Source organism: Crinia signifera, chromosome 12, assembly GCF_055691185.1.
Source record: "Crinia signifera chromosome 12, ASM5569118v1, whole genome shotgun sequence".
NCBI lineage: Eukaryota > Metazoa > Chordata > Amphibia > Anura > Myobatrachidae > Crinia > Crinia signifera.
Genome location: NC_139228.1, coordinates 50777877 through 50793269, shown reverse-complemented (window position 1 = coordinate 50793269; position 15393 = coordinate 50777877).

The following is a 15393-nucleotide window of genomic DNA, read 5'->3' as shown; positions in this document are numbered from 1 at the left end:
TCATTCTGATATGAAGAACGGACCATCACAAAATTTCCGCCCCCATACAGCAGATAGTTTCAGAGAACTGTCTGCTATATGGGGGCGGACATTTTATGATGGACCATTCTTCATATCATCAGAATGAAGCCAGGACGGGAGCCAGGACCACTGCAGCGCTGACAGGCATCCCTGCTCCCACCCGCACCGTACCGCAATTACAATTGCACCGCAGCCCTCCGGCGCCCGCACTTAAGGGCCCCATACATCAGCAATTAATTGTGACAATTTTTTAGATATGGAGATGATTGCCACAATTAATTTTAGATGTGTGGGCTCCCCCTTTTGGCAATCCCAATCAAAATCGCCAATCGATTGCTTAATCAGATTTTTAAACATGCTTAATAATCTGGTATTATCTGCAGATCTTTTTAAGATGTGTGGGCATTCCCAATTTGTCTTCTTCATCTATTTACATTATGAACAGCTGAAATGACAATCGATTGGGTAATTTCCAGATATGAAGATGCAATCTTTAGATGGAAAAATCTGCCGATCACTGAAATAAATCTGTAATGTGTGGGCAAAGTCAGATAGATTGGAAAATCCATTTATCTGGCCAAAAAATCCCTGTATCTGGAAAACCATAAATTGTGATTGCTGATGTATTACACTGCGCCTCCCCGCGACCGCGGGGGCTGCAGTGCTATTGTTACTGGAATGCCCTTCCACACACAATAAGACTCTTCACTAGCCTCCAAACTTTCAAGCGTTCCCTGAAAACTCACCTCTTCTGACAAGCCTATCATATTTAAGTTCTACATGCATAACCCTCCGAGGCACTTATGTATTATATAGCTTCCCTTCTGAACTTGTAACTTGGTGGGACTGCTATGCTATTACTGGCGCCTGTCCTTGTGTTTCCTTCCTATATTCCTGTAGATTGTAAGCTTGCAGCAGGGCTCTCCTACCTCCAAGTCTGTCTGTTGTTACCCAGTTTGTTTTATCACTGTCTACTATTGTAAAGCGCAACGGAATCTGCTGCGCTATATAAGAAACTGTAAATAATAAATAAATAAATTTACATGAAAAGTCATTATCAGCTCAGACTGTGTCTAATTCCTGTGCCCAGATGAGGTAATTATATACACCCATCAGCCCTGGTAGCCATAGCCCCTCTCTCTGTGCACAGACGCATTATAGCATGCATCAAACGCAAGCAGTATAGTGCACAGCTAATGTAAGCTACAGTTATGGCCAGGTACATCGTGGTTTACAACGCGCTTTTGAGGGCTCTGACTCGCGAGTTGCAGATTGCGTTATGTCCTGCGTTATGTACCACGCCATGTAATACATAGTTTAACCACTGGGTGACTAATGCTCCACGTTAAGACTTTACGCTACGGATTTTGTCCTTACTTTACGGACAGAGTTTTTGTATTTATTCGCAGAAGCAGCTACGTACGGTCATTTATGTAATTGGTACAGAAGCCATGCTAACCTTTGCTATTGCTGGATGACTACTTAAAACATTATTTGAGGACCTACAGTATCATACTTTACACTACGGATTTTGTCCTTACTTTACGGACAGAGTTATTTTATTTTATTCACAGCCGCAGTGACGTACGGTAATTGGTGCAGAAGCCATGCTAACCTTTACTATTGATGGATGACTACTTCAAACATTATTTGAAGACCTACAGTATCATACGGAGCATGTCATACAGTACGTACAGTACTGTACTTTATGGGGCATGTCTTGTATTGGACGTTGCTGTACAGTATATCACACACCAAGGGAGCGAAGATAATCACAGGCAACAGTGGCCTAGAGGGTAGAGGCACAGCTTCACTACAGTATGTCAGTATCAGTAGTTCGATCCTCAGTTGGTTACAATATATTTTCATTTTTTAAACGTACTTTTTTTTTTTTTTAAACCAATACAGGTACTGTAGTTACAGTAGTTGGTGCTTATCAAATTCTTTCGGACTTTTCCACAAACAAAAATTCACAATGGCAGGCCTCCATGTACACGATAGTTAATACCCATACATACTGCGCTACAGAGAACGTTTTTTTTTCGCAAAATAGATTTAGCTTTTCAGGTAAAATTCCTTGCTTTGAGGACCGTGTTTCGGGATTAAATTCGCTAACCTTTGCTAAACAGCCACGACTTTTCACTACGGATTTTGTCCTTACTTTACGGACAGAGTTTTTGTATTTATTCGCAGAAGCAGCTACGTACGGTCATTTTTGTAATTGGTACAGAAGCCATGCTAAACTTTGCTATTGCTGGATGACTACTTAAAACATTATTTGAGGACCTACAGTATCATACTATACACTACGGATTTTGTAACATTATAACATTATAATGACAGGAAGGCAGACTTCACCTACAGGATGTATCATGTTATTATTATTATTATTATCATTTACGTATATAGCACCACCATACACTATTGGTTGCTTCCCTAAAGCAGCTGCTGGGATATAGGGGTAAGAGTATCAAAAGAAAAAAAAAGGCAAAAAAGCAGCGCTGGAACTACAATGAATAACTCAATTACAATGAATTAATTTCTTTATATAATAAAATACATAACATTACATAGACATTGACATACATACATATAACAGTATACTTAAAAATTAATAAAGGAGGGTAGTGAGGCTCTTCAATGGCTTGTCCAGTTGAGGTAAGTGCACTTTACCAAAGATGTTATTGCCAATTCCACTGCTTTTAAGATATGGAAAGGTCACAGGTCCTCTCTATTAGTACGGTATCTCCACCTGGTGCCGCTGGAGGAATCTGTAAACCAAAGGCAGAATTTTTCCAATGGAACCCAAAGTCCTATCTGATGGAGCAATGCCCCTAATGGCCACTGGAGGACAGTGGAGTGGGCGATTTCAACGTCCATGATGGAAACGTCCTCTGTCGGGTGGCTGTGAATAGTAAAGTTCACCTAGAGGTATCCAATTGGGTAATCTGATGGAGGGTCACAATGGGTCCACAAGGAAGCATACACCTCTAAAAGGTGGCTATAGATGGTGGAGCTCACCTGGAGGTTATTCTTTGCTGTATATCCCAATGGAAAATCTCAATGTCTTGTAGAGGGTTCCCCAAAAAAGCAGTGGACAAAGTAGTTGTGGGACAGCTTCTGGTGACTGGTAATCCAATCCTGGAGCTTAGAAGGCAAATTCTGACACGTTTCGCCACTGGCTGTGACTTTTCAGTGGCGAAAAAGTCCTTTTTCAAGGCCTATTTCATATGTAAGCCTGGAGCTGCAGTTCCATTGTTTACCTGGCCATGGACTTTGCCATAACATTTATGGGCATCTATAGATTTATTCTTGGTGGCACAGTCACTTGCGATGATCTGCAATTCCGTAACCTAAAGAAATATTGCAGCATAGGTGTGCATAAAACATACAGTACAGTGACGACTTTTCTTCACTCCTCTCCGGGAGAAGCCTCACATCACTGCTCTGTGCTGTTGGGGACCTTGCTCCTCCCACTATGTAACTCTCAGTCTGTGGCTTCCTAGGTCATTGTTATGGCACCCTTGCATCACTGCCCTGTGCTGCTGGGGACCCTGCTCCTCCTGCTATGTAACTCCATCTGTGGCATCCTGTGCTAGTGTGAAACCAGCCTCACGTTACAGCTCAGTGCTGATGGGGACCCTGCCCCTCCCACAATGTAACTGTGTCTGTGGCTTTCTGTATCAGTGTGACAGCAGCCTGTCAACCCTGCTCTGTGGCGCTAGGGACCCTGCTCCTCCCACTACATAGCAATCAGTCTGTGGCTTCCTTTATCAGTGTGACAGCAGCCTCACATCACTGCTCTGTGCTGCTGGGCAGAGCCGAATTTCCCATTAGGCACGTGAGGCACGTGCCTTGGGGCGGCACATGTTTGGGGGCGGCACTTGAATGCCTGTGATAGTACTTTCAGCCCAAAATGTACCAATAACTGCAAAATATCCACTGTACTGTACTATATTCCAGTGTAAATGGATAGGACATGCAGATACTGCCCCTGTAAACTGTCCTACTTAGTAAATATGTATTCATAATAGAAGAACATGTCACAGTTAGTGGCTTTTTTTATAAATCCATTATATTGGCTATTATCAAATGAGGGCTTATAAGTAATTAATAAAAATAATACAATTAGGCTAGGCGGGGGGTGGGGGGGTGGGGGGAGCGAACATTATTGTTGTGCCTAGGGGCGCACTTATCCCTAAATCCGCCCCTGCTGCTGGGGACCCTGCTCCTCCCACTATGTAACTCTCATCCTGTGGCTTCCTGTAACAGTGTGACAGTAGCATCACATCACTGCTCTGTGCTGCTAGGGACCTTGCTCCTCCCACTATGTAACTCTCAGTCTGTGGCTTCCTATATCAGTGTGATGGCACCCATACATCACTGCTCTGGGCTGCTGGGGACCCTGCTCCTCCTTCTTCTATGTACTCTCCATCTGTGGCTTCCTGTGTTAGTGTGACACCAGCCTCACATTACTGCTCTGTGCTGATGGGGACCCTGCTCCTCCCACAATGTAACTGTGTCTATGGCTTCCTGTATCAGTGTGACAGCAGCTCAATGTTACCACTCTGTGCTGCTGGGGTCCCTGCTCCTCCTGCTATGTAATATCAGCCTCACATCACTGTTTTGTGCTGCTGGCGACCCTGCTCCTCCCGCTATGTAACTCTCAGCCTGTGGCTTCCTTTATCAGTGTGACGGCAGCCTCACAAAATTGCTATGTGCTGCTGGGGACCCTGCTCCTCCCACTATTTAACTCTCATCCTGTGGCTTCCTGTTTCAGTGTGACAGTAGCATCACATCACTGCTCTGTGCTGCTGGGGATCTTGCTCCTCCCACTATGTAACTCTCAGTCTGTGGCTTCCTATATCAGTGTTATGGCACCCTTACATCACTGCCCTGTGCTGCTGGGGACCCTGCTCCTCCCGCTATGTAACTCTCCATCTGTGGTTTCCTGTGTTAGTGTGACACCAGCCTCACATTACTGCTCTGTGCTGATGGGGACCTTGCTCCTCCCACTATGTAACTCTCAGTCTGTGGCTTCCTATATCAGTGTTATGGAACCCTTACATCACTGCCCTGTGCTGCTGGGGACCCCACTCCTCCCGCTATGTAACTCTCCATCTGTGGTTTCCTGTGTTAGTGTGACACCAGCCTCACATTACTGCTCTGTGCTGATGGGGACCCTGCTCCTCCCACAATGTAACTGTGGGCCTTATTCTAGTTCACTCTTTCTGACAAAATCCTTCTTAGATGGACAAAACCATGTGCACTGCAGGTGGGGCAGATGCTACTTGTGCAGAGAGAATTAGATTTGGGTAGGGTTTTTCTTCAAAGTGAGAACTATATTGCAGTGTAAAAATAAAGCAGTCAGTATTTTCCCTGCACAGAAACAAAATAACTCACTCAAATCTAATTCACTCTGCACATTTTACATCTGCCCATGCAGTGCACATGGTTTTGTCCATCTAAGAAGGATTTTGTCAGAAAGAGTGAACTAGAATAAGGCCCTGTGTCTGTGGCTTCCTGTATCAGTGTGACAGCAGCCAAAAGTTACCGCTCTGTGCTTCTGGGTTCCCTGATCCTCCTGCTATGTAACATCAGCCTCACATCACTGCTCTGTGCTGCTGGGGACCCTGCTCCTCCCGCTATGTAACTCTCAGTCAGTGGCTTTGTTATCAGTGTGACCGCAGCCTCACATCACTGCTCTGTCCTGCTGGGGCCCCTGCTCCTCCCGCTATGTAACTCTCAGTCTGTGGCTTCCTGTATAAGTGTGATAGCAGCCTAACGTCACTGCTGTGTGCTGCTGGGGACCCTGCTCCTCCCGCTATGAAACTGTCAGTCTTTGGCTTGCTGTATCAGTGTGACAGCAGCCTCACATCACTGCTCTGTGCTTCTGGGGACCCTGCTTCTCCTACTATGTAACTCTCAGCCTGTGGCTTCCTATATCAGTGTGACGGCAGCCTCATTTAACTGTTCTGTGCTGATGGGGACCCTGCTCCTCCCGCTATGTAATGTGGGGTAGACACCACGACGACCCGCTCACGATGCACATTGTGAGCGGGTCGTCAGTGTTTCTTCAGACCCGCTCACAATGATGGGGGGGGGGGGGGGCACGACCCACTCACGATGTGCACCGTGAGTGGGTCCGATCCGATGGCGACCCGCACCCGGCAGTATGGTCATTATTCAGATCCTACCTGCAGCAGATAAGATCTGAATAACGACCGACCCGCGGGACCGCGCATCGGATCGGTATCGGTCCACACCAGGACAGAAAAGGGCCACCACACAATCTACATCCAATTGGTCGGAATTGGATCTTGATTGAGGGGATCGGGCCCTAGTCGTCCTGGTGTGTACCAGGCATAACTCTCAGTCTGTGGCTTTCTTATTAGTGTGACGGCAGCCTCACATCACTGCTCTGTCCTGCTGGGGAAGCTGCTCCTCCCGCTATGTAAAACTCAGTCGGTGGCTTTCTTATCAGTGTGACCGCAGCCTCACATCACTGCTCTGCTGGGGACCCTGCTCCTCCTACTATGTAACAACCAGTCTGTGATTCCTGTATCAGTGTGACCGCAGCCTCACAACTCTTCTCTGTGCTGCTGGGGACCCTGCTCCTCCCGCTATGTAACTCCCAGTCTGTGTCTTCCTGTATCAGTGTGAAGGCAGCCTCAAGTCACTGCTGTGTGCTGCTGGGGACCCTGCTCCTCCCGCTATGAAACTGTCAGTCTTTGGCTTGCTGCATCAGTGTGACAGCAGCCTCACATCACTGCTCTGTGCTTCTGGGGACCCTGCTCCTCCCGCTATGTAACTCTCAGCCTGTGGCTTCCTATATCAGTGTGACGGCAGCCTCACAACTCTTCTCTGTGCTGCTGGGGACCCTGCCCCTCCCGCTATGTAACTCCCAGTCTGTGTCTTCCTGTATCAGTGTGAAGGCAGCCTCAAGTCACTGCTGTGTGCTGCTGGGGACCCTGCTCCTCCCGCTATGAAACTGTCAGTCTTTGGCTTGCTGCATCAGTGTGACAGCAGCCTCACATCACTGCTCAGTGCTGCTGGGGACCCTGCTCCTCTCGCTATGTAACTCTCAGGCTGTGGCTTCCTGTATCAGTATGACGGCAGCCTCACATCACTGCTCTGTGCTGCTGGGGACCCTGCTTTTCCTGCTATGTAAGTCAGTCTGTGGCTTCCTGTTAGTGTGACAGCAGCCTCACATCACTGCTCTGTGCTGCTGGGGACCCTGCTCCTCCGGTTATATAACTCCCAGTCTGTGGCTTCCTGTATCAGTGTGACGGCAGATTAAAGTCACTGCTCTGTGCTGCTGGGGCCCTGCTCCTCCCGCTATGTACAGTAACTTTCAGTCAGTGGCTTTCTTATCAGTGTGACGGCAGCCTCACATCCCTTCTCTGTGCTACTGTTGACCCTGCTCCTCCCGCTACGTAACTCCCAGTTTGTGGCTTCCTGTATCAGTGTGACAGCAGCCTCACGTCACTGCTTGGTGCTGCTGGGGAACCCTGATCCTACCGCTATGTAACTTTCAGCCTGTGGCTTTATCAGTGTGATGGCAGCTTCACATAATTGCTCTCTGCTGCTGGGGACCCTGCTCCACTTGCTATGTAACTCTCAGTCTGTGGATTTCTTTATCAGTGTGATAGCAGTCTCACATATCTGCTCTGTGCTGCTGGGTTCCCTGCTCCTCCAGCTATGTAACACCAGCCTAACATCACTGTTTTGTGCTGCTGGGGACCATGCTCCTTCAACTATGTAACTCTTAGCCTATGGCTTCCTTTATCATATGTGATGGCAGCCTCACGTCACTGTTCTGTGCTGCTGGGGACCCTTCTCCTCCCGCTATGTAACCCACAATCTGTGGCTTCCTTATCAGTGTGAAGGCAGCCTTACATCACTGCTCTGTGCTGCTGGGGACCCTGCTCCTCCCGCTATGTAACTCCAAGTCTGTAGCTTCCTGTATCAGTGTGTTATCAGCCTCACGTCAATGCTCTGTGCTGCTGGGGACCCTGCTCCTCCCGCTATGAAACTCTCAGTCTGTGGATTCCTTTGTCAGTATGATAGCAGTCTCACGTCTCTGCTCTGTGCTGCTGGGGACCCTGCTCCTCCCGCTATGTAACTCTGTCTGTGGCTTCCTGTATCAGTGTGTCATCAGCCTCATGTCAATGCTCTGTGCTACTGGGGACCCTGCTCCTCCCGCTATGAAACTCTGAGTCTGTGGCTTCCTTTACCAGTGTGATGGCAGCCTCACATAAATGCTCTCTGCTGCTGGGGACCCTGCTCCTCTTGCTATGTTACTCTCAGCCATAGGCGAATCTAGGGGGTGGTCCGGGGGTGCACAGGACCACCCATTAGCCCACTTTGTAGCTGAGGGATGGGGCTTTCCAACGAGCCCAGCCCCGTGTCTCTAGCCCCCTGGGAACCGGAGATACTGCCAGGCAAAGCTGGAACGTTTTCCCTATAGGATAACATGGGACCCGCTAATTCCAACCCCTACCCAGTTCAAAGGCTGCCAGTTCCCCCTTCGACATCACTGAAGTTCGAGGTTGATCTCAGTCAAACCCAAATCGCTGGGCCTTCAATCTGATACCAGGCTGGATCCATATGGGTTAATTGGTTACAGGGATATTGAGGTTAAACCGTTTTTTTTTTTTTTTTATTTTATTTCTTAAATGTAATTTCATGACTGTTTATGTTCTTTGAGGGCAGATTTCTCTGGAACCAAACAGCCCAGTTTCACGGGTCCAAAATCATTCGAAGTCAACTCAAAAGTTCTTCAATATGATACTGGTCTCATGTAAATGGGTCAGTTGGTTCTGAAGATATAGCTGGTTGGTTAAAGGGGGGTAGGGAGAGGGGAGTGGTTGTCTCCCCCTCACACCAGAAAATGCAGGGACTAGGCTAGTGTATAAGGGGTCAGCCTGGGAATGTCCCTGCATGATCCTGGGACCATATTCCCGGGTAAATCCCTGCATTTTCTGTTGTGAAAGGGGTATTATTTCAAACAGCCGTGACCTGCAGTGCTCTGAATACAGCAGGGCAGCCCCTTGCTCTCTGCCCAGCTGTCAATGCAGTGGCGTAACAATTAGGCCGCAGCCCCCGCGGTGGCGGGGAGGCGCCGGGGGGCTGCGGGCGCTGGTGGATCTCCGCCAGCTCCCCACTGCATGTGGGTGCAGCGGGAGCTGGCAGGGGGGTCTGTGCGGCGCGGAGGTACCTGTTTAAGGGAGAGCCTGGAGGTCCCTGCGCGGCGCCTGCGGCGCTGAGTATGATGCTGCCGGGGTCCCTGCAGTGAAGTGGAAATAACGCGCTATCTCCGCTGGAGATAGCGCGTTATTTCCACTTCACTGCAGGGACCCCGGCAGCATCATACTCAGCGCCGCAGGCGCAGGGACCCCGGCAGCATCATACTAGGCGGCGCAGGGACCTCCAGGCTCTCCTTTAATACAGGTACCTCCGCGCCGCACGGACCCCCCTGCCAGCTCCCGGGGGGGTCTTTTAAGGGGGGGGGAGGGGCAAAATTGTCCGGGGGGGGGGCGGTGAAATTGTCCCGGCGGGGGGGCGCAAAAGTTTTAGTTACGCCACTGTGTCAATGACTGTCACCCCTGCAGCTTCCGCTCCAATTCTTCTCCCCGTTTTCACCTCAATCCGCCCCCCCCCCTTTAATCATGTGGTGCCGGCGCCCGGGGTGCTCCCCCGACGTCACGCACAACAACAGCGCGCACAATATTTCAAATGTCCACACGGCTAGAGGGGACACCAGGAGGGGAGTGGGAGCGTGCTCTGCGCTGCGCTCTGCTCCTCTCCCCATAGAAGCAGCTGCACCGTTCTCTATCTCTCCCTGCAGCAGCAGCGAAGGCTCATATAAAAATTTACAGTAAGTGGCACTTTTGGGAGCATTGCTTAAGGGACGCTACAAGTGGCGGTATGTGGGGGCATTACGCATAATGTGTGGCTTAATGTGTAAGGGGCATTACGGTGTGCAGCATCATGTGTAAGGGACATTATGTGTGCAGCATCATGTGTAAGGGACATTATGTGTGCAGCATCATGTGTAATGGGTACTATGGTGCGCGGCATCATATGTAATGGGTACTATGGTGCACGGCATCATGTGTAATGAGTACTATGGTGTGCAGCATCATGTGTAATGGGTACTATGGTGTGCGGCATGTGTAATGGGTACTATGGTGTGCGGCATCATGTGTAATGGGTACTATGGTGCCATCAAGCAAGAACCCCCTAGCAATGAGCACATAGGCAAGCAGCAATTATGCGGCAAATGGGCATTACGGTTTGTTATATAGTATGTAATGGGCATCATGATGTGTGGCACAATGTGTAATGGGCATTATGGTGTGTGGCCTTATGTGTAATTGGCATTACGGCGTGTGGCTTTATGTGTAATGGGTATTACGGAGTTTGCTAAAATGTGTAATGGGCATTACTGTGTATGGTCTAAAGTGTAATACCACACCCCTTTTTGTGATGCCACGCCTCCTTCCAATGAGGCCACACCCCATTTTACCGCGTGGCTACGCCGCGCAAAGGTCCCCCTACTATTATGTCTAGATCTAGGACCACCCATTACCATAATTCTAGATTCGCCTATGCTCTCAGCCTGTGGATTCCTTTGTCATAGCAGCCTCACATCACTGCTCAGTGCTGCTGGGGACCCTGCTCCTCCCGCTATGTAACTCTCAGTCTTTGGCTTCCTGTATCAGTGTGACAGCAGCACCATCTGTCATTACTATGTGACATGTTAACTTACCTTAAATCATCTTATCTGCCTAAGGATAATATATTCAGGCATAGAGGTTAATATATATTGAAATTTATTATGGTTTGTCTGCAGTATGGTATCAATACCAGTTGGAATTGTGTCTTCTTATTAATTAACGTAATGGTACTCTTTACCTAGGACGGCGCCCATCGTGGGCATCGCGTCCATCGCATGCACTAAAGTAACGGGTGCGACGCGACCGACGCAATGCCCACGATTTCCCATAGGGATCAATGTTAAATTTTTCAATGGACCCGATTTTTCAGGTGAAATTGCCTCAATGCCCGCGATTTTGCCATAGGAAACAATGTTAAATGGGCCACAGAGCCCAAATAGGCACCCTTAGCAGTGAAATGTCCCCCACAATTGTTAACGACACCCCACGATCCACGCGAACCCGAAGCGTGGCGAGTGCAGCGAGCCCGCAAGGGGCGGCGGTACGCGTCCTCCGACCTTTTCATACCCCCACTATCCACGTCGGCGTGGAGTTGAGAATAGAATAGTGTGGCGAGGGCAGCGAGCCACCGAGCCCGAAGCGTGGCGAGCGCAGGGCCGCGTTTACCTGTGAAGGTATCCGCGTCCCCTCGCCACGCTTCGGGTTCGCGTGGATTGTGGGGTGTCGTTAACAATTGTGGGGGACATTTCACTGCTAAGGGTGCCTATTTGGGCTCTGTGGCCCATTTAACATTGTTTCCTATGGCAAAATCGCGGGCATTGAGGCATTGAACTGAAAAATCGCGTCCATTGAAAAATTTAACATTGATCCCTATGGGAAATCGCGGGCATCGCGTCGGTCGCGTCGCACCCGTTACTGTAGTGCATGCGATGCCCGCGATTTTTTACACCCGATGACCGCGATGGACATCGTGGGCGCCGTGCTGGGTAAAGAGTACCAACGTAATTAATTATTTCCATAAGCAACAGTGCTACATGCCTTAATTGACAAATATCGTGTGTATTCAGTACCAGAACAGTGCTATATATTCAAAACTGTCTCAAATCTATACTAATGTCACCTGAATATGCATTTACTGTTTAAATACAATGTTCTTTTGAAACAACACTGTTTGCTTTTGTACTAAATAATCAATTATTTCCATCAAACAAGCTACATTGTCATACTTTTGGATTGACCCAAATTTTCACGTGACTAATTAACTATCAACTTATTACTGTCCACTTATTGCTCAGTCACAGTGTTATATTATATTTTATTATATTTTGCTTCTTTAAAGTATGACAGCTTAACCGATTTTGCACAATTGAAAAATGATCTCGCAATGTGTTGCTAAAAGATATTTTTGGATATCCATCAATTTTTTGCCACTTTTCCTTGTCAGAAAATTGAGTGTGCATATTGAATTGTTATGCACACCATATGAGTGACTGACATTTTTTTCTGAAAGATAATATTTAGGTGGAAACACTCTTGATGTATTGTTTTCTTGATGTATTGTTATATTGTCACTGTGTGTCCATTTTATTCTTAATTTTTTTTGATAATAGTAAAAGTTAAGTTTTAAACTTATTTTCAAAGCAGTGCCCCCAAAAAAAGAGACTACTTTTTCTTTCTTCTACTTATGTGGCATGTTAGCAAGAGACTGTCTGGAATGGTAGTTAAGCTGTGTACACACGGGGGCGATATGGGCTGAAATCGCTGGAAATATGGTCGCTGGCGACCCTATTGCCAGTGATGGGAGTGTGCCCCGGTGATAAATCGCTGGGTGCCCGCTCCCATTTTCAGCCCCGTTCTAATCGCTGGTCGCAGCTGATTACCTCTGCGGCACCGCCGGCAGAGGTTCCCTTTCATCAGCAACCATCTCTGGTCGCTCATGAAAAGGAGAAGCTGAGCAATATATTGCTGAGCAATATATCTCCCCCGTGTGTACACAGCTTAAGTGATTGTGATTGTGGCTATTAACAAAATGAACACCATGGCATTGAAAGGGTGTTTATCCCTGTGCTGCGGCAAAATCTTTAAACAAAAGTGGGCACTTGAAGTGAATGTGTTTTAAACTGAATGTGCATCACTGAGCGGAGGTTCCATGATGCAGTGATGCTGTGGGATGAGGCCTAGTGCAGAGCATGTGTATAATATAGAAGTCCAATGTATTAATAAATAAAGTGTACCACAAATGTATTTTAAAAGTAAAATGAAAGGAGGAAGGAATCAAGCAGCTTCTGTGATGCGGAGATGTGATGCTAGTTGTCATTTCCTAGCAGAATGTTTGGTGAATGACCAGCGCACAGCAGGCAGCGGGTTGGGTGTTTGCCGTTCGGTGTGAAAAGTGTTTGTAGTAACAGGAGACTTCTGGGTACTTGTTTAGTTTCACGGTGGGAGTTACGTACTTAGTGTCCCTTTCAGAATCAGCCTTGTGTTCCCGCGACCAGCGTAGTCAGTCAGAAGTAGCGCAGTGTGTTCCGTAGTCAGTTCGAAGTAGCGTAGTGTGTTCCGCGCGACCAGCGTAGTCAGTCAGAAGTAGCGCAGTGTGTTCCGTAGTCAGTTCGAAGTAGCGTAGTGTGTTCCGCGCGACCAGCGTAGTCAGTCAGAAGTAGCGCAGTGTGTTCCGTAGTCAGTTCGAAGTAGCGTAGTGTGTTCCACGCGACCAGCGTAGTCAGTCTGAAGTAGCGCAGTGTGATCAGCTAGTCAGCATATGATAGGCAGACGTATTATAGTAGGCAGACGTATTACAGTCATCGCTGCTGAAAAGCTGACACTCTTCAATCTGCCCCAGACTGAGGAGGAGTCAGTGTCATTTCTGCAGAGCCACAAATTCCTGCCCGACACCCAATGGGCACCCTATGAGGCTCAGTGTAAGAGAGCAGATGTGGCACTGCCATATCGGCAGCTGTGGCAAGAAGGTCAGTGTGCAGTGGTTCAGTGTGTGCCACCTGACCTTTGTCACCCTGATCCGGTTCGTGTTCTGTTGGGCAGAGGAGCTGACCAGCGTCCGCTTCTGTCAGCAACATCTGTCCATATCATATCACAGGCAACCACTATCCTCTAAAACAACTTAATGTGGGAGGCCTGCACCGTTGACCAATAAGCGCCAAAGGGGCACTGCGCGCCATCAGCTGAACTCCTACTTGCAGTAGTTCATCTGGAGGAAGACCCTTGGCGCAGAAGACCCCTTCCAGCGCATCCTGCATGCGCTGACCCTGCTCCCCCAGGCAGAGAAAGGCAATGCCGCAGAGACGACTTCGGCTGCTGTTTCTGCCAGTGCAGTTTCCGAGGAATTACTTTTTCTCATTTTTTTTTTGTGTCTTTTTTCTGCTTATTCATTGTATTGTCATTTCATAATTTTTCTTGATTCTTCTTCATAATCTTAACTAAAATATAGTTACCAGTTAACACAGGATGTCATTACTGTGTCAGGTGTATGATATGGCAGGTGTGAATGTGTTCCTGAAACACCCTCACTATCCACAGCAGCCCGACGCTTGGCAAGCCCCGCGGTAAGCGTCCTCCCGACCTTTTCATATCCCCACTATCCACGTTGGCGTGGAGTTGATTTTATAAAGTGTGGCGAGCAGACGCGGAATACATGTGAAGTAATCCGCTGCACTCGCCATGCTTCAGGCTCACTGCGCTCGCAACACTTTATAAAATCAACTCCACGCTGACGTGGATAGTGGGGTTATGAAAAGGTCAGGAGGACGCGTACCGTGTCTGATCGCCATGCTTCGGGCTGCCGTGGATAGTGGGGGTTTCAAAAGGAGGCATCTGCCAGTATGTAACATGGAGCACTGGCAAATGCCTCCTTCATTGTGAATAATACGCACTTGCGTCCGCACTGCCACTTTGGAAAGGAGACGCAGGCACTACAGAACCCCTAACCCAGTCCGCAGGGTTGATGTACCCTGCCGCAATAGCTAACGAGACACAGGAGCGTCTCAGTGCAGGCGCGTCTGAGACGCTCCTTTTTTCTGAAAAGGATGAAGCGCTTCTCCGCCAAAGAGAGGGGATCATACTGGCACCGGCGGGGTGAGAGAGGCGCTGACTAGGCTTGCCAGGGACAGAGATGCAGTTCCTGGCAATACTTAGTTTCACGGCGGCAGCCTACGCTGATAATGTATCTTAGCCTGGCGCAGTGAAACTACATAAGTAAGGCAGCCGTTGGGCTACACTATTAGTGTAGCTTCAAACGTAGCCTAAAGGTGCCCATACACGTTACAATTATTGTATACAATATTGTATACAATATCGCATCTCATCGTATCTCTGTTTTGCGATGAGATGAGATCTAGTACAAAAAGTATGTGCTGCACATACTTTTTGTACTAGATCTCATCTAATCTGATCTCATCACAAAACCGATATGCGATGAGATGCGATATTGTATACAATATTGTATACAATAATTGTAACATGTATGGGCACCTTAAGCTGCCGCCGTGAAACGACACAAGTAACGACTTCTGTGTTTCTTTATGTAAAGTGTCTAATCTTAATTAATCTTTTTGGCATGTAATCTTGCTTTAGTTTTACATTGCAAGTAAGATGGTTGGATTGATATGCGACTCCCTAAGGTATATGGAGGAGTCCCTGATAGGGTGGAGAGAACAGGGTGGAATTACCCCCTGTG